We start from the raw sequence: 25229 nt of genomic DNA on the forward strand, positions 1-25229 counted from the left end.
AAAGATTAGATATAATTTAGGCAAAATAAGTTAGTTTTTAGAAGTATATTGACTAGAATAGGCTTATTATATCTAATAGGTACCTTTTAGCGGAAATCAAGTTATAAAACAATATCTCTCTCTCTCTCTCTCTCTCTCTCTCTCTCTCTCTCTCTCTCTCTCTCTCTCTCTCTCTCTCTCTCTCTCTCTCAAGGCTATCAGAGGATTATAACTATTATTGAGGATTAGATTGTGATATTAGAAGATAGTGATGTTACGGCGTTACTCTTTTTTTAGAGGAATTAAAAAAAAAAAGTACAATTTTGGGTATGTTCATAAGGGCCACAGAAAGGTCGGTTTCAGATGGTTATATTTTTCTATCATGCTATCATGTCTGAAATTTAATCTTTCTCTGCAAAATATATATTTGGGTGATCTGAACAACGAGAATTGGTTGTAATATTAGACTCCACACCAAATCTTTGCTTCAGGTTACGTTTTCTGCTTTCAATTTACAGTAATTACTATTACTTTTTATTATCATAATTATCATTAGGTACCCATAAACATCTATGTGTATTTACTGAAATAGTTACATCTGTTATTATTATCAAATTCATATAAACATTTATAAATATTTATTAATATAGTTTATTTTAAAAAATAGCAATGGAAACGTTACCCCTGACAGCCAGTCAGTCAGTATTAGGGAGTTTTGGTAACAATGTTTTAATTCTATGCATTATATACATTATTATTGTTAGATTAATCTTTTTAAAATACTTGCAATGCATCAATTTTTATATAAAAACACATTTTCTTCATTATAAATAAAAGCTCACACAAATATGCATATACTTTAAATAACAAATATTAAGCAATTGGCAATAGTTGTTCAGTGTTGCCAGCTATGGGAATTTATTCCCAGATTTGGGGATTTATCTCTAGATTTGAGGATTTTGGGTGTCTGATGGGGATATTCCGTGCAAGTTTCTGTGAAGTAGAAACAAAGATGAGTAAACCTTTATATTGTTGCAATTAGTTTGCTTGCGCTCTTATGAATTATGGTGAGTAATTTCTATATTGGTGAAGCCTACATGATCAGAGGAGAATATATTTGTGGAAATATGAATTTTTGGGTTGTTTGGAGATTTTTTTATCACGAGTTTTATGGATTTTTACACTAACCCATCTGGTAACACTGCGTGTGAAAAGTTTCTGAGTGTGGAGTGACGCACACAATTATCGATTGACAAGTCTGGAGGTTTCTATCTTCAAATTCCCATTTTACCACCGGCCAATGTCTTATAATTTTGCGTGCTTCAATTATATGTCTGCCTGAATGATAAAGAAATACTTAGGCTGCAAATGAAGTAGCTCAGGTTTGTATTTAAAGGTGTAATGCTATTTTGTTTAAGTTGGTGTTAGGCTAGGAAGTAGTCCACAAAATGGAGGCGGTGGTTAGTAGTCAGTACCTATTTAATCATGATGAATAGCATTTTTGTGTTAAGGTTTGTAAGCTTGGAGTATTTTACTGTGTAGGGCCTATCCTAGTTGTAACATATGCAGTGCTATTTTGATAGTATAATCCAGACTAGCCTATGGCTCTTTAACCTATTCGGGCATGATAATGTGCCTTTTTTGGGCTCAAGCCATGGCGTCCTGATGGAAGGTTCCTTTTTGGTAGCTTCCTTGGGTAAATAACTACTAGGATATTCCCAGAGAATTTAACCACAGGTTATCACAGAATTCTAACTTCTGGAGCGAGTATCCTAAAGGTTTCCCTTTTAAGACATCGTATATCAACAGGGGACGCATGTATTAACGCGCCACATAGCTATCTACACCCCGAACAGAGTTAATGCTTCGGTGTGTAAGGGCTGAGAATAGCTGGGAGCCGTTCCATAGCTAATCTCATTCGTGGCTACTACTGATACTCGAGACGTAAACAAACGGGCGCCATTGCTTAAATGACGTCACGTCCGTCTTCATCCTTTGTTCAGTAGCTCGCCCTACTTAGACGGATTTTCCCTGTGCTTTACTTATCGCTTTGCATCTACGTAATGTCGCTACCTTCAGCCTCGCCTTCTTCTGGAAAGTTGAGTACAAGGTTCCAGTATTGTTTAGTTAAGCTCTGACCGTAAAGTAAATATTACTTTCCGAGATAATTGCTGTTTTGTGGCAGAGCTGTGCCTCTACCTGACCCGCCATTTTATGGCGTCGTTGTTGTTTTGCATGCCTTATTTAGTTAGCCACAACAACGCTTCCGGCCTTATTTACTAATCGATTACATTAGTTTATTTAGTCTTCATAGCTAGGAACTTTTATATCGTGTTTCGACGCTTTTTATCGGTCATCGATTGACCTCATACCAGTCGGCTACTATAGCCCCCAGGCCAGAGCGCCTGTATATAAGTGTTCATGCATGATTTTATTAGTGATCCTAGGCTAAGTTATGAAGATAGTGGCATTATTTTACAATACTTTCGACCGTGATGCAAGTGTTTTTTCGCCTTCAGGGACCATATAGGGGATAGGTTAGTTAGTGTCCCTTCCTAACCTAACCTACTTGTAGGACCCCTATATGCTTCCTTCATCCCCTGCCTTGGCACTCCCTCTGTTTAGCCTTGATTCCCTTTCTGAGTAAGGGGATCAAGTGTCTAATGGAGTATTCATCGCCTCTCAGTCCTCCCTAAGGGAATGACCCCCCCTTAGAGTTGCGTCCGAGAGTGAGGTTAGGCTAGCCCTTCCTCTATGGCTAGGAATAGTCTATGACTGTCCTGCCATAGCGATATGTCTTCTATCCTTCCTAGTTCAGGGCTCCTAGCCCTGTTCTAGGTTAGGTTTTGGAAGGTTACTCTGTCCCCTGCTGAAACTGTACCCATGCACCGTTTCAGCCTGGCAGCCTTATCTTAGGTTAGGGAGTGTCCTCCCTTTCCCTAGTGGCCGCTCTGGTACAGAACCCCTTCCTTGGAAGACTCTTCTCTTCTCCCCTCCCCACCTATCTTTTGTATAGCCTAGCCTACACTTAGGTTAGTCTATACCCATCTGTCCCCTGTCCTACAACTCCTCCTTAGGGCGGAGTGATAGGGCTACCTTGAGCTTCCTTGTGCAGTCCGCTCTGGTACATATACCCTTCATAGTGTCCTATGGGGTTAGCCACTGGATGCGTTCTGCATGCGGAGGTCTCTCCCCTCTTGGGTGTCCCCTAGCCCTCCCTTGGGCTACCCTAGCCCCCGGTCCTCTGCGACCCCGGCTCCTGGGTGATAGAGCCTGCCTCTATCATGGGTACACCCTCTCAGGGGGGGATGTCTGGATTCCATGACTGGACTTCTTACATCCCTCCCCCTGTCTCTCTCACTATCCGGGTGCCGGTCCCTTGCCGCCTCCACTGTCGGCGATACCTGCCTCCTACCTTGGTGACTCTCCCCTACCCTCATGCCGCCAGCCCCTCCGCTTGCCGGGGGACTGTCGACCGCTGCCGGCTCCCACCGACGGCCTTCCTCCTTCCTCCTAGCTTCACCGTCCGCCTGCCGGTCGGCCACCGGAGTGCCGGCATTCACTGCCGGCAACCTGGTTCAGCTATAACCATCCTTATCCCAGTCACCAATCCGGCATCCTCCGACTGCCGGAGCCGCCGCTCCTCTGCCGGCGTGCCGCCGCTCCTCTGCCGGCGTGCCGCCGCTCCTCTGCCGGCGTGCCGCCGTTGTGCCGGCGGCCGCCACCCTGGCTTTACTCTTGACTTACATTTTGTCTGTCCTAATGCCAGAAACTCTGCTGGAGCGGCCTCCGGCGTGCCGGAGGTCTGCCGGAACCTCCCGGAGGCGTCAAGGATACTTGCACCCCCTTCTCCTAGCTATCACTTGTATACTGATAGCCCTACACTGCAAACAGATAGCCTGTTACACTCTTTAGATCAGTACCTTGGTACTCTTCTATTAGTAATCATGCTGTCCCTTTGCATTCTTCAATATTCCAGCATGCTGCGTGCATCTTAGCGCGGCTGGTTGCCGGAAGCAGTTACCCTAAGGGACCTGTTAGCTCCCTAATTTGGGACTGAGTGATCTCAGTCCCAAACTTATCCTTGGTTTCCATGGAATTCCATTGCCCTGTGGAATTTCAGGGAATACTATCCTGTGCCTTCGGCCATCTCGGATTATCCATGGATAAAGCTTGCGGTAGCCAGACGGGCGAGATGCATGGAGTATGTTTTCTTTACTACTTCAATCTATGCATCACACCCTTTCTTTAAGTTAATATTAATGATTAATCTTAACTTAGCTTAAGAACCATTCTTATGACTCCCCATACTCATTTTCTCTTTCTTCCACAGGAGGAGCAGATGAAGTGTGACTTCGACTTCTGCGCTGTGAAACGCCCGCACTTCTATGGGCATACGGCTTGCAGGACTCACGCCCCTTGTGCTAACAAGAAAGGGGATCTGAAATTCTGGGACCCACTGAATTGTACGGTCTGCCAGGCTCAACTAGTTGATGCCTTCCATAACCCTCCCTCAGCGGAGGTCAGGGACACTTCTCGAGAGAAGCTACGCAAGTGGGTGCGTGGCTTCCAGAAGAATGCCACCGGACCGTACCTGGCCACTGAAGAAATGAGGTCACTCTTGTTCCCTAAGGCCTCCCCTGATTCAGTGGTACCCAAGGATGTGATTCCCACTGTCCAAATTACAGTGGAACCTGATGTTGTCATGGCTCAGTCCATGCATGAGTGCCGCCTGGATTCTGAAGATGACGAACATATGTCGGATGTCTCGGAAGACACGGAGAAGACTCTTATGGCTCAAGGAGCTGAAGATGACGAAGACCAGGTGGAATACGCCGAGTCGGAGCTAGAGGTCGCTCCTCCTTCCATCTCCGCTCCTACTCCTACACCGACGGAAGTATCTATCCCGTCTACCTCCACGACCCCGGATCCCTCTTCTTCCACTCAAGAAATGATCCGGTTGATTAGAGCCGTCATGGACGACAGGTTAAAGGAGAATCAGGAGTTCATCAGGTCCATGATGGGATCCAGAGAACCGAAGAGGATTTCGGTTAAGGATCTCCCCGCTTGCTCACATGCCAACCCGTGGAGGTATGCTGAGCATATGGTTATCGCGACCGGCAGGATCTTTATCAGCGACAAGATCGGCACGGTCCCTTTGGAAGACGTGGAGTTCTTCCCAAACTTTGAGGCCTACCCGGACTGTTACGTCCGACTTCGTTCCGAACCTGCCTCTAAGGAAGAGACCGAACCGAAGGAAGAGATAGTGTTCGATCTCGCGAAGGCCCAGGCTATGCTAGCCAACACATTCAAGAGTAGGGGTTTTACCTGCTCTAAGCTTCCGGCCCTGAGCAAGAAGCACCCTACTTATGTCGCACCTGAAAATGCGGTTCTTCCATTCTTGGAAAAGGCCTTCACTGCGTGCCTTAAAGCTGTGGAAGAGGGGAAAGCCTGCCCTGCACTGGAGGAGTGCAGACCCTTCTCCATAGTCACTCCCCCTGACGCTCGACACTGGAAGGATATCCAGCATACTTTCGTCATGGGAAAGCTAGATCCTGACGTCGCCGGACGTCAGTTTAATGAAGACCTCCCTAAGCTCAACGATCACCTCCTTCGTCGGGAACAAGATACGAAGGAGAGGCTCGCAGCATCTATGTCTCACCAAGTCCAACTTGAAATTATGGCCTGTGACACCAGAGTACCAGACCACTACATGGTACTCTCCAAATCCCACATGACAACCGTGATGAAGGACTTGTACCACTTCATGAAGGCTCGGAGAGCCTGTCGTGAATTCGTGTTCGCAGGTGCCACTGTGAAACACAAACCCCGGAGGCTGATTTCCTCCAACATCTGGGGCAAACACCTCTTTCCTTCTGACCTTGTGAAGGAAATCACCGACAAAGCCGCCACGGAGAATAGGAACCTTCTCCACAAGTGGGGCATGTCAAGAAAAAGGAAACCCTCTCAGGACGACGGACCTCAACCTAAGAGGAAATCCCTAAAACAGAAACCCCAGCAACGTCAACAAAGACGTCAGTTTCCGGGACCCGCTACCTCCCAAGTGGCAGCTCAGCCACAACAGACCTTTCAATTGGTCACCCAACCGGTGTTGTCACAGTCACCGGTCTTCACCCCTGCTTTCGAGCAACAGACAACTACCTTTCGTCCCAAAGGTAGAGGCTCAAACAGAGGTGCAAGCAGAGACGCATCTCGCCGTCCCTCCAGAGGCAGAGGAGGAAAGGGAGCTAGCGGCCGAGGCAGCAAGCCCTCGGGACACCAGAAGCAATGAAGTGCTTCCGGTGGGAGGAAGACTCCGCCAATTCCAGGATCGTTGGACCTTCGATCCCTGGGCACACAGCATCGTCAAGAAGGGTCTAGGCTGGAGTTGGACTCAACCACCCCCAACCTTCCAGCAATTCTTTCAACAATCAACCCCCCTTCTGGAAGAATATGTCCTAGATCTCTTGAACAAGAAGGTGATAAGGAAGGTAAAGTCCACCAGGTTCCAAGGGAGACTGTTTTGTGTCCCCAAGAAAGACTCCGACAAACTCAGAGTCATTCTGGACTTATCCCCCCTCAACAAGTTCATAGCGAACGACAAGTTCAAGATGCTGACTCTTCAACAGATAAGGACCCTTCTGCCTCGAGGTTCCTACACGGTCTCCATAGACCTGGCGGATGCCTACTGGCACGTTCCAATGAACCATCACGCTTCCTCCTACCAAGGATTTCGACTCCAAAGGAAAAGCTACGCCTTCCGGGCCATGCCCTTCGGCCTCAACGTGGCCCCTCGGATCTTCACAAAGCTGGCGGACGCCATAGTACAACAGCTCCGCCTCCGAAACGTCCAGGTGATGGCCTACCTCGACGACTGGCTAGTCTGGGCTCCATCGCCCGAAGATTGTGTAAAATCTTGCAACAAAGTCACCCAGTACCTAGAACACCTGGGATTCAAGATCAACGAGAAGAAATCTCGCCTCTCTTCAGCTCAGAAGTTCCAGTGGTTGGGAATCCAATGGAACCTTCAGTCACACCGCCTTTCCATCCCCCAGAAGAAAAGGAAGGAAATAGCAGGGTCTGTCAAGCGACTGCTGAAATCCAAACGAATTTCAAGACGCCAGCAGGAACGAGTTCTAGGCTCTCTACAGTTCGCCTCAGTAACAAACCCAGTGCTTCGTGCACAGCTAAAGGATGCCGCGGGAGTCTGGAGACGTTCTGCATCCATCGCTCGAAGAGACCTCAAGAGACGGCTTCCAAACAGACTTCGACTTCTCCTAAAGCCGTGGTCAGAAGCAAAGGCCCTGAAAAGGTCCATTCCTCTCCAACACCCTCCTCCATCACTCAACATCCACACGGACGCTTCGCTGGAGGGTTGGGGAGGTCACTCCCACCAAAAACAGGCTCAAGGACCTGGTCTCCCCTGTTCAAGACGTTCCATATAAACATCTTGGGGGCCATGGCGGTCCTTCTAACTCTGAAGAAATTATCCCCGCCGCCCTCGATCCACATTCGTCTAACCCTAGACAACTCGGTGGTAGTTCGTTGTCTCAATCGCCAAGGCTCAAGATCGCCCCAGATAAATCAGGTGCTTCTCCCAATCTTCCGTCTGGCAGAGAAGAAGAAGTGGCACCTGTCTGCAGTTCACCTACAAGGATTCCGCAACGTGACAGCGGATGCTCTATCTCGGACAAACCCGATAGAGTCGGAATGGTCTCTAGACGCAAGATCGTTCTCCTTCATCTCTCACCAAGTCCCAGAACTTCAGATAGATCTCTTTGCAACGAGCGACATCAATCAACTTCCTCGGTATGTGGCCCCGTACGAGGACCCCAAGGCAGAAGCAGTGGATGCCATGTCACTGGACTGGAACAGATGGTCCAAGATCTACCTGTTCCCTCCCACCAACCTTCTGTTGAAAGTCCTCTCCAAACTGAGAACCTTCAAAGGGACAGCGGCCCTAGTGGCTCCCAAGTGGCCCCGGAGCAACTGGTACCCCCTGGTCCTGGAGCTGCAGCCCAAGCTGATCCCTCTCCCGGGCCCAGTTCTCTCCCAACAAGTACAGAAGTCGACTGTCTTCGCTTCATCATCGAAAATCAAGGACCTTCATCTCATGATTTTCTCTCCCTAGCCGCAAAGAAGAGGTTTGGGATCTCGAAGAAAAGTCTGGACTTCCTAGAGGAATACAAGACCGAATCCACAAGACGGCAATACGAATCATCCTGGAGGAAATGGGTCTCCTTCGTCAAGACAAAAAATCCTAGAGAAATCACGATTGATTTCTGCATGTCCTCCTTTATTCACCTTCATGGACAGGGATTAGCAGCCAATACGATTTCAACCTGCAAATCGGCCTTGACCAGACCAATTCTATATGCTTTCCAAATTGATCTGTCCAGCGACATCTTCAACAAACTACCGAAAGCATGTGCTCGCCTACGCCCAGCACCCCCACCGAAACCGATCTCCTGGTCACTAGACAAGGTGCTCCATTTCGCCTCCAACTTGGATAATGATTCATGCCCTCTCAAGGATCTGACTCAGAAAGTTATATTTCTCTTTGCTCTTGCTTCGGGAGCTCGAGTCAGCGAAATAGTGGCATTATCAAGAGAAGACGGACACATCCTGTTTACCGATACAGGAGACGTTACCCTCTCCCCTGATCCGACATTTCTCGCCAAAAATGAATTACCCACCAAAAGATGGGGCCCATGGAGAATATGCCCCCTGAAGGAAGATGTCTCTCTATGCCCAGTAGAGAGCCTCAAGGTCTATCTTCGCAGAACTTCGAACTTTGGTGGAGGCCAACTCTTCAAAGGAGAAACATCGGGCAGCGACCTGTCACTGAAACAATTAAGAGCGAAAATCACCTACTTCATTCGCAGAGCGGATCCTGACAGTACACCCGCTGGTCATGATCCTAGGAAAGTTGCATCATCTCTGAATTTCTTTCAGAGCATGGACTTTGAAAGCCTTAAAAACTTCACAGGCTGGAAGTCCTCGCGCGTTTTCTTTAAACATTATGCGAAACAAGTGCACGAAGTCAAACATTTTGTGGTAGCCGCAGGTAGTGTTATGAAACCTGCACCTAACTCTGCGTAGAACAGTGAGTTACTTGGGACTCTAACTCTTCGGGTGCCTATGTTGACCCTCGAGCGATACATAGTGATGTCGAAAACACTTAGTGCTTTTATAACTGTTCTTATCCCAGGTGAAATGTCATAGTTGTCACATAATCTTCATGCCCTGAGCATGATGTGTTTTAATCAAAGACTTGCGTTCCTCTAGAACGAGTGCCTACTAATAAACTTGAAATTCCTTTTCAGATTCAAGAGCAAGTCTTTATTACTATGTACATTATAATTACTGTAAATGAACTTTACTTATTGCTGTAATTTATTTAATTTCTGCATTTGTGAAATAAAATTTCTATTTTATTACCTGTGCGTCTCAATCAGCTCCTACTTACTATGAAATACATGCCTGTCATAGTTTTATTATCCCCTTTTCCTTATGGTTATGGAGAAATTAAGATACTAACTCTTAATTTATATTCACTCTGATTATGTAATGTTCCAATACGAATACTTACTCTTCATACCCTGGAGATGAATCATCCTTCTCAACATACAGTGCCCAACCACCACTGGTCTACTTTTCAGAATGTTCCTATACAAATACCAAACATTCAGCTTCATCTCCAAGTTCTTCAAGTTCTTCTATCAGGATGAATAGCCCTTCAATACCACTTTGACGTCGGCATGGCCCGTGGGAACTTCACTGCCAAGGGGGGCAGGATGCTTCTTCCCTACGGTTCTTTCCAAGATTACTATGCTAATTTGTCAATGCCTTGGCACTTACTATTAGGGGAAAATCTACCACGATACATTGATTCTCTGGTATTCTTCCATCAGGACGCCATGGCTTGAGCCCAAAAAACGGATTTTGAGCGAAGCGAAAAATCTATTTTTGGGTGAGATAGCCATGGCGTCCTGATGGACCCTCCCTGCTACTTCGTCCAGTTTTAGGTCCCACCCTGCTCTGCTGTATCATGGTGATGGGCAAGCAACTGGCTTCAGGATAAAGACGGACGTGACGTCATTTAAGCAATGGCGCCCGTTTGTTTACGTCTAGAGTATCAGTAGTAGCCACGAATGAGATTAGCTATGGAACGGCTCCCAGCTATTCTCAGCCCTTACACATCGAAGCATTAACTCTGTTCGGGGTGTAGATAGCTATGTGGCGCGTTAATACATGCGTCCCCTGTTGATATACGATGTCTTAAAAAGGAAACCTTTAGGATACTCGCTCCAGAAGTTAGAATTCTGTGATAACCTGTGGTTAAATTCTCTGGGAATATCTTGGTAGTTATTTACCCAAGGAAGCTACCAAAAAGGAACCTTCCATCAGGACGCCATGGCTATCTCACCCAAAAATAGATTTTTCGCTTCGCTCAAAATCCGTTTAGTATTGCAATAACTGGCCTAGAATTGCTTAGTATCTAGGTACGATTAACTGCTTGTTGGTCCTAACCGTGATAAAATCGCTATCAAACTCACAACTTGCAAATTTTTTATTACAATGAACATCGGTGTCATGTGCGGCCACCGTATCTTAATGTTCTCTAGTGTAACATACAAAGGAATTAAGATAGAAAATGAAAATTTCATAAAGCTGAATAAATTTCTATAAACCTAGCCTACATGTATTTATGCGTCTTCGGATTTTCAGACGGTTAAAGCGTCCATCAAACCCAACATTTTGCATTGGAAGCTGCATTTACGTTTTATCTTTTTACTGTACTTCCTATCTTGCTTCCTTCTTGCTTTCTTTTTAGAGTGTTATAATAGTGACCTGAAAACTATTAAGCCTGAATACAAATGCTAGCAAAATAACTGATAATATACAGAGCAAAATATTAATTGGAAAGAAATTATTTTTTCACACACCAAGGCCCTCCTGAACAGACATTCAGTGTGTGACGGAGGGCGAGAAATAAACCCGTAAAAGTAAAAGTAAAAGTAAGTATCTTGGTCTCCGTCTTATTTTAACTTTATTGAATGTTTCAATTTGTGGATTTTCCCTTAGTGGTTCTTGGTCTTTGAGTAGCTTCCCAGACCCTACCACTTGTTTGAGATATGGCCCTAGATAAAAGATAGACAATTTCCTGGAAATGTTTGAGTCACAGCAATCTAAGGTTAGGTCGGGGAAAGGCAAGCAAGGTCACAGCTTATTTATGTCAGGTTAGATGGTGGTAAGTCGAAGCCTAGTTTGAAAAGTCAAAATGAAATGTTATTGATGGGTTTGAGTGCCTTTAGTAGTGTCCGTATAAATTTTATTGGGGCAGGGGAGCAGTTCTCCATATTACCCAGTTTTGCTCCTCTCAAATGGATGAAGACCCAGCCTCACCTAGGAAAGTTGATTAGTACTGTGCCACGAAGTTACTAGAGATTTGAATGCTGAGAATGTAGCAGGAAGGTCAAAAAGAGTAAAATTTTCACTATTCCTTAATATTAATTGCAGGGAAAATGTTACTGAGTAATTGTGGTACAGTAGTGTAAATAAAAAATATTGCTCTGCAAGTGGGTGAGACGAAACTTTATAATTGCTGCTTTATTTTGTGATTTCCAAGTGGATATTTCCTCAAGCCCTTTGATAATGTATAATTTTTTTTTTTTCATTATTATTATGATGGTATCATGTACTGTATCTACCCATCTCATATCACTGAATTGCTTGAATCTCGTTTGCCCAGTTTCATTGTGGAGAGACATGGAAAAATAACCCTAGGTGTATCACTCCAACAGTCATGAATCTCAGCTACCTGACTTGACTTGGAAATTTCCAAATTTAAAGAATGTGGACCTTCAGATGTGCTCCCTTGAAGTGGAAGAGCAATTAGTCCCCGAGGCATAGGAGAACTAATTGGGCTGAGTTTTAAATGACATTGACTACTCCTCTGTATGGTTGGGGGGGGGACCAACTTTGTACCAAAGTCCTCTCCTTCCCTCATTTTACATTTTCCATTTTCCACTGCTAATTTCTTGTGAGACCAAGGGCAAGCACTACAAATCTAGTGGTGCATGAGCCTAGGTTTGAGTCCTTCTCCATCTCCTCCCTCTGAGAAGCATCAGATTGTGATGAGATACTCGTATGTCAATTGAAGTCCCTGTTGTGCTATCTTAAAATGGCCCGACACCTCAGGTCTGAGTGTAGGAGACTTTTTTGTTAGCACTGACAGGTCCAAGAAAATGGTGTCAAGGAATGTTCTTTTTGACTTCGTGAGACAATCGGTAGAGCGTACGCCTTAGTTGATGTGAGAGTCAAGGCACCGACCAGGACCAGGGCTTAGGAAGTCGGGTGTTTGTCCCCACACTTGCTTTCAAGAGAAATCTGCCAGTGGGCCAGGTGTCGGGAAGGCGGACACCCTTCATTTCCTATTGGCTTGGACCTGTGGTGGCTGCTCAAGCTGTTGTGTAATAAGCCCAGCTCCCACATGGGAAAAAGATGTATTTTGTCTGTGGTAACGTTTCGACATAAGTTGAGAATAAAAGGTTATTAAATAACTGGCATTTCTCCTTCATTCTTCTACCCCTCTCTTATGGTCGGCGGTCAATGCTTTACATGCTGGTCAGACCAGATGCTGGTAAGTTGTACTTCAAAGCACCATTCTTTGTATTCACCTAAGGTTAGCTCCCCATCTCCCCTGCAAGCTGGGTGATGGTGAATCTGAAACCAACCCGTTTTATTCATGCTCTTGGTGTTTGATTCTTACTGACTTCTACTTCTGGGGAGTAAGGTTTTTCAATATTTAACTTAGCCGGTGATTATAATAGCTGCAACTCTGTTGCTCGACAGAAAAACTCTACGTAAAAATTCGGCAGCGATCGCTACACAGGTAGGGGGTGTACTCAACAGCGCCATCTGTCGTTCAGATACCCATTACTCATTGTAAACAAAGAACTCAATTTTCTCTCTGTCGGGCTACCGGCAAGACCTACTAATTCGCTGTTGCTAACTGGATTTGTTTTCACAACTATTTGGTGAAGTACACTATTCTAGTTTTGAGCTTTCGCTATGCAGGTGTTTTATCTTCATCTGAAAACTTGAACTCGTTTTGGATAGATTTAATTATGGTGACAAAGAGAGTATGGACTTTCTTTCACTTTTAAATGGCCGACCCTTCCCTTAGACGGAAGTGTGTTTAAGCTTTTAGTAATTATCTTATCACGTTATAGATTTTGCTATATATATTTTATATCTCTCCGCCTTTATTAGGCCTCTTCGATTAACTTTCTATTTTTTATAAACATATAAAAATAAATTTTTAATGCTTTGTTTATATAGAACTTTCCTGAGAGTAGGCGGCCCTAACTTGGAAACCGAAGTTAATCAACGTTGAGCCCTTTATATCGTCTTTAGCTTTTAAAGAGCTAAGGATTTAAAACTTTTTAAATGTAATTTTTTATGAAAGAATTTCTTTGATAGTCTTCGTACTGTTTTCAAAGATGAACTAACGTTTAGTTTTTTATGCTACGCAGTTGTTGACGTTCAGGACGTTCAACATGCGCTCTATCGTTACGATATAGAGAGAGTGTATCACGGTTTCACTTTGCAGTAAGAGTAAATCGATTCTGACGTTTTGTTCATTCTTTCTTAGCTTAAATGTTTTAAATTCTAATTTAAAGGAACTTTTTATTTGAAAAACCTTTCAGTTTTTTCCTTTAGTCAAATAACATGTTTTTTTGACGATATATAATTGGGCTCTTCTCTTAGGTGCGAAATCAAGAGAGAAAGAGAGAGAGAGAGATAGAGACGGAGGGAGAGAGAGGAGAGAAAACGTTCCGTTCAAGCGGGTAACGTTGTTCTCGTGTTACTCACGTCCCTAGTCGCTGTACGGGGAGGAAGGATAAAACGTTTTTAGGTTTTTATTCTCGTCCCCAGGCTATGTGCGGTGAGAGATTGAAAACGTAGTTATATGAACTAGTGTTTAGTCTCTTTCCCAGCCACTGATTTTTCTTTTTATCTTAAAATATGTTTTCTGTTTTTTGCTGGTATTAATGAGCTTGCATTATACGACTAATTTCGCAATTACTACCTTTTAATGAAGGGTAGAATTGCGTTTCAGGTAAAAATAAGTGCAAAACAGAAAATCGAAGTGATAAAGTGATATGCGCAAAGTGTTACAGTGTTGCGTCCGAGGCGCAAAGTGTTACAGTGTTGCGTCCGATGGTTCGTCTGTTCGTGCCTGTCGTTCACCTAGTCCGGGACCTCTTACAAGCTCCCAAGCCCAGGGGAGAAGTAATGTCAAACGACTTATGGGTTCGAGAGGCCTTGACCAACGAACAGACGTTTTCCCTCTATGGTATCGGGTGTATCTTACCAAGATCTCCCCTACCATAAGACGAGAGAGACGTTGTTTCTCCTCGCCATCCATAGGCTTTTCGCATAAGAAACCTGTCACAAGGTTTCGGAGCCCTTAAGCGAAAGTCAGTCCTTTCAGGACAGGTCCAGCGTCCTGGTTACAGCCATTAGGACAGCTCTGACCCTATGCAGTCATCGGATAACTGCTCGCCGCCTAACAAAATCGTAACACAGACTCCGAGAGTCTTTTTTTGTAGGCAAAGTGTTGCGGTCACAGACGTTACCCTCGTCTATTACCACAACCATTTCCGTTGATCCTTAAGGGGTTGTATGGCAAAACATGCAGTATATGCTTGCCTCCCTTATGGAAGACTATTCTGCCGATTAGTCCGTTGAGTCTAGCCGTTTATCTCATCGATATCCAGGCTTTCAGCCAACCTAACGTTCCTTTGTGCTTACTGTTGACGTTGGCGTAGCTTAGTCACGTCAGTCAGGTTGTTTAGAACCACACTCGATGCGGTCTCGTGTGGTTTTTCAGCCGCATTTGGACGTTAGGCCACTGGCTGATGCTCCTGTTGACGTTCAAGACGTTCACTAACAATCAAAGTTGACTTGTTTTGACGCTGTGCGTCAACCTCCGCATTCTAGAGTTGTTTTGACTGCTCAGTCTAGGCAGTCAAAGCAGTCTCGAGTGGACGCTGTGCGTCCTCACGCACCTGTTGTGGTTGACAGTTCAGTTGTTGACAGTTCACAGACTGTCAAGCAGTTACATGACGTTGCGTTCTGGTCCGCTACTAATGCACCAGTAAGAGACTCAGCTTTTATCGGACAAGGTTCCTGTAGATGAGGAAGTTGCTGTTCTCCCTCCTACTGATATTCCCTTGAGGACTCTGTCAGATGGAGAGGAGCCTAAAGCTGCTTAGCCTCCTATGGACTTTAATTAAATCATGATGATTTTTTTTAAGGATCTTCGTCCGGATCTTTTTGTAACTGCTGCTCCTCGTTCGCCTAAACGTCAGAGCTTACACTAGGCCTAGCTACTTCGAAGCCGTTGTTTTTAAGCTAGTGCTCTCTCGCTCTCCTAGAGAGCGTTACGTTGGCTAGGCGACTGGTTTTTCACCAGGAGGAGTTTGGGGGATACAGCCTTTGCTTTCCCTTCTTTTAAACTGGTTTATAGAGCGAGAGTCTGATATGACACGAGAGAAGTTCTCGGCTTGGGAGTTCATGACTCTGCCCAGATAGACTTCTCAATTCTGGTAGACTCTCCCTGGCACCTAGCCAGGAGACGCTCCAAGTTGTTTACAGGTCAACTTCACAGCTGTTGTCGAGCCTTTGAAGTTTTGCTGTACTATTATGTCACACATAACAAGGCTTTCAGGGATGGTAAACGGTTCCGCCTCAGTCGCTAACCCCGTCTATTGCCACACCTGCTCCCGTAGACCCTAAATGGGCTTTGCTGCAAGACATGCAGTCCAAGCTTGCGTCCTTGATAGAGGACTTAAATGCGGAGAAGAACCTTCTGGCCAACAACCTTCCAACCGGTCGGTTGTGCGCCCTGTTGACGCTGAGGTAACCTACTCACGTCTGCCAGTTGAGGTGGTTTCTCCACCGATGCGACCCAGTGTGGGTTGCCAGCCGCACGTTGACATTAAGCGACGCTCGGAGGTGGTTTTTGACGTTCAGGACGTTCAACAACCAGCAGAGGTGACTTGTTTTGACGCAGTGCGTCAACCTCAGCAACCCGGTAGCGTGTTGACTGCACAACCCAGACGGTCTAGACAGTCTCGGGTTGACGCTGTGCTTCCTCGCGCACTCATGGTTGTTGACAGTTCACAGACTGTGCAGCAGTTCCATGATATTGCGTCCGGCTCCGTCACGCATCCACCAGTGCGACCGGATTCAGCGAGCCAGACGTTGCCCACTCCGTTGCCGTTTCCTCATCAGTTTCGGATGAGGAACCCTCTGATGAGGACGTTGCTGAACAACAAGACGATCAGCCCCCAGCCCTGCTATCCATCCAGAAGATGCTGAAGAAGGAACGCTGCTCAGTCAGACTGTGGATGAGTCTAGTAGGGACACTGTCATCCGTGGATCAATTTGTGTCACTAGGAAGACTACACCTCCGTCCTCTTCAATACCATCTAGCTTTTCACTGGAAAAAGGACAAGACGCTAGAAGCGGTCTCGATCCCGGTTTCCGAAAAGATAAAGTCTTGTCTGACTTGGTGAAAGGACAATATCAACCTAAGAGAGGGTCTTCCCCTGGCTGTTCAGACTCCCAACCACGTTCTCTTCTCGGACGCATCGGACGTAGGCTGGGGTGCGACATTAGACGGTCGGGAATGCTCGGGATATGGAACTCGAGTCAAAGGACAATGCATTTCAACTGCAAGGAGCTACTGGCAGTACGTCTGGCCTGGAAAAGCTTCAGGTCTCTCCTTCAAGGCAAAGTGGTGGAGGTGAACTCGGACAACACCACGGCTTTGGCGTACATCTCCAAGCAAGGAGGGACCTACTCTCTGACGTTGTACGAGATCGCAAGGGACCTCCTCACCTGGTCAAAAGGTCTAAACATATCACTAGTAACGAGGTTCATCCAAGGCAACTTGAATGTCATGGCAGATTGTCTCAGTCGGAAGGGACAAATAATTCCAACAGAATGGACCCTCCACAAGGATGTATGCAAGAGACTTTGGGCCACCTGGGGCCAGCCAACCATAGATCTCTTCGCAACCTCGATGACCAAGAGGCTCCCAATATTTTGCTCTCCATTCCCGGACCCAGCAGCAGTTCATATAGATGCCTTTCTCCTAGACTGGTCACATCTAGATCTATATGCATTCCCTCCGTTCAAGATTGTCAACAAGGTACTGCAGAAGTTCGCCTCTCACGAAGGGACAAGGTTGACGCTAGTTGCTCCCCTCTGGCCCGCGAGAGAATGGTTCACCGAGGTACTTCGATGGCTAGTAGACGTTCCCAGAACACTTCCCCTAAGGGTGGACCTTCTACGTCAGCCACACGTAAAGAAGGTACACCAAGGCCTCCACGCTCTTCGTCTGACTGCCTTCAGACTATCGAAAGACTCTCGAGAGCTAGAGGCTTTTCGAAGGAGGCAGCCAGAGCGATTGCTAGAGCAAGGAGAACATCCACCCTTAGAGTCTACCAATCGAAGTGGGAAATCTTACGAAACTGGTGCAAGTCAGTATCCGTATCCTCAACCAGTACCTCTGTAACTCAAATAGCTGACTTCCTCTTATATCTGAGGAAAGAACGATCTCTTTCAGGTCCCACTATCAAAGGTTACAGAAGCATGTTGGCATCAGTCTTCCGTCACAGAGGCTTAGATCTTTCCAACAAAAAGATCTACAGGACCTCCTTAAGTCTTTTGAGACCACGAAGGAGCGTCGTTTGGTTACACCTGGTTGGAATTTAGACGTGGTACTAAGATTCCTTATGTCAGACAGGTTCGAGCCGCTACAATCAGCCTCCCTGAAAGATCTCACCTTAAAGACACTTTTCCTGGTATGCTTAGCCACAGCTAAAAGAGTCAGTGAGATTCATGCCTTCAGCAAGAACATCGGATTCTCATCTGAAACGGCTACATGTTCTCTACAACTTGGTTTTCTAGCCAAAAACGAGCTGCCTTCTCGACCTTGGCCAAAATCGTTCGATATTCCAAGCTTATCGTATGGTTGGAAATGAACTAGAAAGAGTCTTATGCCCTGTAAGAGCTCTTAAGTTCTATTTAAAACGAACTAAACCTTTACGAGGCCCGTCTGAAGCTTTATGGTGTTCAGTTAAGAAACCATCTTTGCCTATGTCAAAGAATGCTTTATCCTATTTTATCAGACTGTTAATACGAGAAGCTCATTCCCATCTGAATGAGGAAGACCAAGCTTTGCTGAAGGTAAGGACACACGAAGTTGAACTGTCGCAACTTCCGTGGCCTTTAAACAAAATAGATCTCTGCGAAGTATAATGGACGCAACCTATTGGAAAAGCAAGTCAGTGTTCGCGTCTTTTTATCTTAAGGATGTCCAGTCTCTTTACGAGAACTGCTACGCTCTGGGACCATTCGTAGCAACGATTGCAGTAGTGGGTGAGGGCTCAACCACTACAATTCCCTAATTCCATAACCTTTTTAATCTTTCTCTTGAAATGTTTTTATTGTTGTTTTTTCAATATTAATCTTACCCGATGATCATGTAGCTGTCAACTCTGTTGCCCGACAGAAATCTACGGTCGGGATACGCCAGCGATCGCTATACAGGTGGGGGTGTACACAACAGCGCCATCTGTGAGCAGGTACTCAAGTACTTCTTGTCAACAAGAACTCAATTTTTCCTCTGTCGTGCCACCGGCTAGACCTACTTGGATACGCTGTTGATTCTGGAGTTATTGTTCACGATTTGGTGATGTATTTGCTCTAGAGTTTAGCCTTCGCTATTCAGGAAGCTTTATCATTAGCTTAGCAAGCTTTTGGAATTAATTTGATTCAATTATGGTGACGAAGAGAGTATGGACTCTCTTTCACTTTTATATGGCCGACCCTTCCCTTAGACGGTAGTGTTGGTGTCGAAGAGAGTATAGACTCTCTTTCACTTTTTTTTCCCACCCTTCCCTCAGACGGAAGTGTGTTTAGGTTTTTGGTAATTTTGCTTAACAAAGTTATAGATTTATTTTATATGTCTCCGCCATTTATAGGCCTCTTCGATTAACTTCCATTTATTATAAACTTATAAAAATTAATTTTTATGTTTGTTTATATGCGACCTTTCCTAATAGTAGGCGGTCCTTACTTGGAACCGAAGTTAATTAACATTGAGCCCGTCATATCGTTTTTCCTGTTAAGAATTTATGCTATTTTAATTTTAATGTTTTTGAAAGAATTTCTTTGATAGTCTCGTACTGTTTTCAAAGTTGAACTAACGTTTTGTTTAGTCTCCGCAGTTGTTGACGTTCAGAACGTTCAACTTGCGCTCTATCGTTACGATAGAGAGAGTATTTCACGGTTTCACGTTGCAGTAAGAGTAAACCGATTCTAGCGTTTCGTTCATTCTTTCTTAGCTTAAATGGTTTTAATTTAATAAAGGAACTTTTTATTTGGGAAACCTTTCAGTTTTTTTCCTTTAACAAATAATATGTTTTAACGATATATATAATTGGGCTCATCTCTCAGGTTCTAAGTCAAGAGAGAGAGAGAGAGAGAGATAGAGACGGAGGGAGAGAGAGGAGGATAAACGTTTCGTTCAAGCGGGTAACGTTGTTCTCGTTTTTTGCTCTTCTCCCTAGTCGCTATAGGGGAAGAAGGTAAAACGTTTCTAGAATTTTATTCTTGTTCCCAGGCTTTATGCGGTGAGAGATTTTAAACGTAGTTTATTTGAACTAGTGTTTAGTCTCTTTTCCAGCCACTGAATTCTTTATCTTTCATTATGTTTTTCTGTTACATTGTAATACTGTTTTCGCAATTACTACCTTTTAATGAAGGATAGGATTGCGTGTTTCAGGTACAAACCACTTAAAGTTTCGAGTTCAGTGAAATAAGTGCAAACAGAAAATCAAAAGTGATAAAGTGATATGCGCAAAGTGTTACAGTGTTGCGTTCGAGGGTTCTTCTGTTCGTGCCAGTTGTTCACCTAGTCCGATACCTCTTACAAGCTCCCAAGCCCAGGGGAGAAGTAATGTCGAAGGACTTATGGGTTCCACAGGCCTTGATCAACGAACAGACGTTTCCCTCCGTGGTTTCGGGTGTATCTACACACGTTGCCGACGTGATCACCCCACCCACACAAAGACGAGAGAGCCCATTTATTCCTCGTCTGCGGAAGAGGTTTCTCGCAGAAACCATGGACCAAATCTTGCAGCTTTTAAGTGCAAGTCGGTCCCTTCCGCGCAAGTCCAACGGCCTAGGTGTAGCCACTGGGTCAGTTCGGACTTGCTGCAGTACGACAACTGCACACCTCCCAAGAGAGGCAAGGTGGTACCGCAACAGGCAGTAACTCCGTCTGTTGCCGCACCAGCGGTTTTAGACCCTCAGTCACAACGGACAGTAGCTCCGTTTGTTGTTGTCTTTCATAGACCCTAGTGGTCCATGCTGCAGACTATACAGTCTCAGCTTGCTCCTTCATGCAGGAGTATCATGCTGGAAGGTTGACAATGCACCTGTTAACCTACAACCCGCCGAGGTTGTGCGCTCAGCAGATACTGCGGCTGCCTGCTCCCACCCTCCACCTGTGAGAGCTCCACCACCGATGCGCAGTCCACCCTGCCAGACGCATGTTCTTGCTGCACCATCTGCTAACATGCGTGAGCTACCGCATCAGCAGTGGGAAGGTTCTGTAGAGCTGCCGGGTTCCAGCATTATGCGGCATTCTCCGCAGCCCATGCAGCATGCTCTGCATACCTTACAGCATGCTCCGCATACCATGCAGCATGCTCTGCATACCTTACAGCATGCTCCGCATACCATGCAGCATGAGCCGCATACCTTACAGCTTGCTCCGCATACCATACCGCATGCTCCTCAACCCACCGCAGCCCCTCCCACGCTCCAGCACTCTGCTTTTGTTGTTGCCAGCTCCCACACTCCGACTGCGGAGAAGGTTGACGATGCACCCGTGGGCCTACACCTCCCACGGTTGTGCGCCCGGCATGGCTTCCTGCTCTCACACTCTTGTTGTGAGAGCTCCTCCACCCATGCACAAGTCAACCCTGCCAGATGTATGATGACTCCCACACACAGAGCACTCCGTTGCCGTGCGTGAGCTACCACAAGCTGCCGTGTTTTGACACGGTGTGTCAGCCTCCGCAACACACTGTGGTTACCGCCACTCGCCAGCAGCAAACTAGTCAGTCAGGAGTTGAGGCTTCCCCACACAACTTTGGTTGTTGCCAACTCACAAACTGTCATACAGTTACATGACGTTGCCTTCTGGTCTGCTACTTATACACCAGTGCTGTATGTCCTCACGCTCCTGTTGTGGTTGACAGTTCAGTTTTTGACAGTTCACAGACTGTCAAGCAGTTTCATACGTTGCCTTCTGGTCTGCTGCTTTTGCACCAGTGAAACCCTCACTGAGAGAACCTAGCTTTTCTCGGATATGGTTCCTGTAGATGAGAAAGTGCTGTTCTCCCTCCTTCTGATATTCCCTTGAGGACTCTGTCATTTGGAGAGGAGCCTTAAGCTGCTTAGCCTCCTATGGACTTTTATTTAAGCATAACATGCTTCCAGGGAGGGTAAATGGTTCCGCTTCAGTCGCTAACCCCGTCTGTTGCCACACCTGCTCCCATAGACCTTGGGCTTTGTTGCAAGACATGCAGTCCAAGCTTAGTCCTTGATAGAGGATTTTTTTCGGAGTCAGTGAGTCACTGGGAAGACGTTCAACAACCAGCAGAGGTGACTTGTTGTGACGCAGTGCGGCAACCTCAGCAACCCGATAAGGAGTTGTCTGTACTACCCAGACAGTCTAGACAGTTTCGGGTTGTCGCTGTACTTCCTCGCTTCCCCATGGTTGACAGTTCACAGACGGTGCAGCAGTACCATGATCTTGTGTCCGGCTCCGTCACGCATCCACCAGTGCGACCGGATTCAGCGAGTCAGACGTTGCCCACTCCGTTGCCGTTTCCTCATCAGTTTCGGATGAGGAACCCTCTGATGAGGACATGGCTGAACGAGAAGATCAATCCCCAGCCCTGCTATCCATCCAGAAGATGCTGAAGAAGGAATACGGCCCTGTCAGGCTGTGGATGAGTCTGGTTAGGACACTGTCATCCGTGGTGCATTTGGTGTCACTTGGAAGACTACACCTCCGTCCTCTTCGGTTTCATCTAGCTCTTCACTGGAAAAGGACAAGACGCTACAAGCGGTCTCGATCCCGGTTTCCGGAAGATAAGTCTGGTCTAACCTGAGGAAAGGACTTTATCAACCTTTTATAGGGTCTTCCCCTGACTGTTCAGACTCCCAACCACGTTCTCTTCTCAGACGCATCGGACGTAGGCTGGGGTGCGACCTTAGGCGGTAGGGAATGCCTGGGATTATGGAACTCGCGTCAAAGGACAATGCATTTTAACTGCAAGAAGCTTCTGGCAGTAAGTCTGACCTGGAAAAGCTTCAGGTCTCTCCTTCAAGACAAAGTAATGGAGGTCAACACGGACAACTCCCTGCTTTGATGTTCATCTCCTAGCAAGGAGGGACCTACTCTCTGACATGGTGCGAGTTCGCTAGTGACCTCCTCTCCTGTTCAACAGGTCTTGACTTTTCACTAGTAACAAATTTCTTCCAAGGCAACTTGAATGTCTTAGCAGTTTGTCTCAGTAGGAAGGGACAATAATTCCAACATATTGGACCCTCCACAGAGATGTATGCAAGAGACTTTGGGTCACTTGGGGCCATCCAACCATGGATCTCTTCGCAACCTCGATGTCCAAGAGGCTCTCAACAGACCCAGCAGTGGTTCTTTTAGATGCCTTTCTACTAGATTAGTCTCATCTAGATCTATATGCATTCCCTCCGTTCTAGTTTGTCAACAAGGTACTGCAGAAGTTCGCCTCTCACGTTGGGACACTAGTTGCTTCCCTCTGGCCCGCGAGAGAATAACTTACCGAGGTACTTCGATGGCTAGTAGACGTTCCCAGAACTCTTCCCCTAAGGGTGGACCTGCTACGTCTGCCACGCGTAAGAAGGTACTCCAAGGCCTCCACGCTCTTCGTCTCACTGCCTTCTGAGTATCGAAAGACTCTCGAGAACTAGAGGTTTTTCGAAGGAGGCAACCAGAGCGATTGTTAGAGCAAGGAGAACATCCACCCTTAGAGTCTACCAATCGAAGTGGGGAATCTTCCTAAACTGGTGCAAGTCAGTATCCGTATCCTCGACCAGTACCTCTGTAACTCAAATAGCTGACTTCCTCTTATATCTGAGAAAAGAGTGATCTCTTTCAGCTCCCACTCTCAAGTGTTACAGAAGCTTGTTGGCATCAGTCTTCCGTCACAGAGGCTTAGATCTTTTTAACAATAAAGATCTACAGGACCTCCTTAAGTCTTTTGAGACCACGAAGGAGCGTCGTTTGGTTACACCTGGTTGGAATTTAGACGTGGTTCTAAGATTCCTTATGTTAGACAGGTTCGAACCACTTCAATCAGCCTCCCTGAAAGATCTCACCTTTAAGACTCTTTTCCTGATATGCTTTACCAGGTAAAAGAGTCAGTGAGATTCATGCCTTCAGCAAGAACATCGGATTTTCATCCGAAACGGCTACATGTTCTACATCTTGGTTTTCTAGCCAAACACGAGCTGCCTTCTCGGCCTTGACCAATATCGTTCGTTATTCCAAACTTATCGATATGGTTGGAAAGGAACTAGAAAGAGTATTATGTCCTGTAGAGCTCTTAAGTTCTTTTTTTTTAAAAACCTTTATGAGGCCCGTCTGAAGCTTTATGGTGTTCAGTTAAGAATTCATCTTTGCCTATGTCAGAGAATTCTTTATCCTATTATTTTCAGACTGTTAATAGGAGAAGCTCATTCCCTTCTGAATGAGGAAGACCAAGCTTGGCTGAAGGTAAGGACACACGAAGTTAGAGCTATCACAACTTCCGTGACCTTTTAATAAAATAGATCTCTGCAAAATATTTTCGACGCAACCTTTTGGAAAAGCTAATCAGTGTTCGCGTCTTTTATCTTAAGAATGTCCAGTCTCTTTACGAGAACTGCTACACTCTGGGACCATTCGTAGCAACGAGTGCAGTAGTGGTGGGGGCTCCACCACTACAATTCCCTAATTCCAGAACCTTTTTAATCTTTCTCTTGAAATATTTCTGGGTTGTCCGGAAGGCTAAGAAGCCTTCCGCATCCTGGTTGATTTGGCGGGTGGTCAAATTCTTTCTTGAGAAGCGCCTAGATTAGAGGTTGTGATGAGGTCCTTTAGTATGGGTTGCAGCCCTTAATACTTCAGCACCTAGGAGTCGCTCAGCATTCTAAGAGGATCGCTAGGCTTAGTAAGGAAGACGTACTTAAAAAGGCAGAGTAATGGTTCAAGTCGACTTCCTTACCAGGTACTTATTTATTTTATGTTTGTTATTTTGAATAACGGCTAAAATAAGATACGGGATACTTAGCTTCTTTGTTAACATGTATGCTGGTCTCCACCCACCACCCTGGGTGTGAATCAGCTACATGATCATCGGGTAAGATTAATATTGAAAAATGTTATTTTCATTAGTAAAATAAATTTTTGAATATACTTACCCGATGATCATGAATTTAAGGACCCGCCCTTCCTCCCCATAGAGAACCAGTGGACCGAGGAGAAAATTGAGTTCTTGTTGACAAGAAGTACTTGAGTACCTGCTCACAGATGGCGCTGTTGTGTACACCCCCACCTGTATAGCGATCGCTGGCGTATACCGACCGTAGATTTCTGTCGGGCAACAGAGTTGACAGCTACATGATCATCGGGTAAGTATATTCAAAAATTTATTTTACTAATGAAAATAACATTTTGGATTGTCCGGAAGGCTAAGAAGCCTTTCGCATCCTAGTTGATTTGGCGGGTGGTCAAAGTCATTTCTTGAGAAGCGCCTAGATTAGAGGTTTTGATGAGGTCCTGTTGTATGGGTTGCAACCCTTGATACTTCAGCTCCTAGGGGTCGCTCAGCATCCTAAGAGGATCGCGAGGCTCCGTAAGGAAGACGTACTTAAAAAGGCAGAGTAATTGTTCAAGTCGACTTCCTTACCAGGTACCTATTTATTTTGTTTAGTTATTTTGATAACTTCTAAAATGAAATAAAAATTCTTAGCTCATATGATGTAAACATATTTTGCTGGTCTCTACCCACACCCCTGGGTGTGAATCAGCTATTATAATCACCGGCTAAGTTAAATATTGAAAAATG

At 45.6% G+C, this 25229-nt stretch overlaps 1 long non-coding RNA gene across 1 annotated transcript in view; it reads left to right on the plus strand.

The window, feature by feature from the left end:
• Nucleotides 1–1227: 1227 nt before the first annotated feature.
• The window catches only part of LOC137617957 (uncharacterized), a 36069-nt gene continuing 12067 nt past the window's right edge, over nt 1228–25229 (plus strand). The window contains exon 1 of the long non-coding RNA XR_011039709.1: nt 1228–1361. This is a non-coding gene — a long non-coding RNA (uncharacterized lncRNA). The remainder of the gene's footprint in view (nt 1362–25229) is intronic.

Source organism: Palaemon carinicauda, chromosome 24 (genome assembly GCF_036898095.1).
Source record: "Palaemon carinicauda isolate YSFRI2023 chromosome 24, ASM3689809v2, whole genome shotgun sequence".
In the NCBI taxonomy this organism is placed as follows: Eukaryota; Metazoa; Arthropoda; class Malacostraca; order Decapoda; family Palaemonidae; genus Palaemon; species Palaemon carinicauda.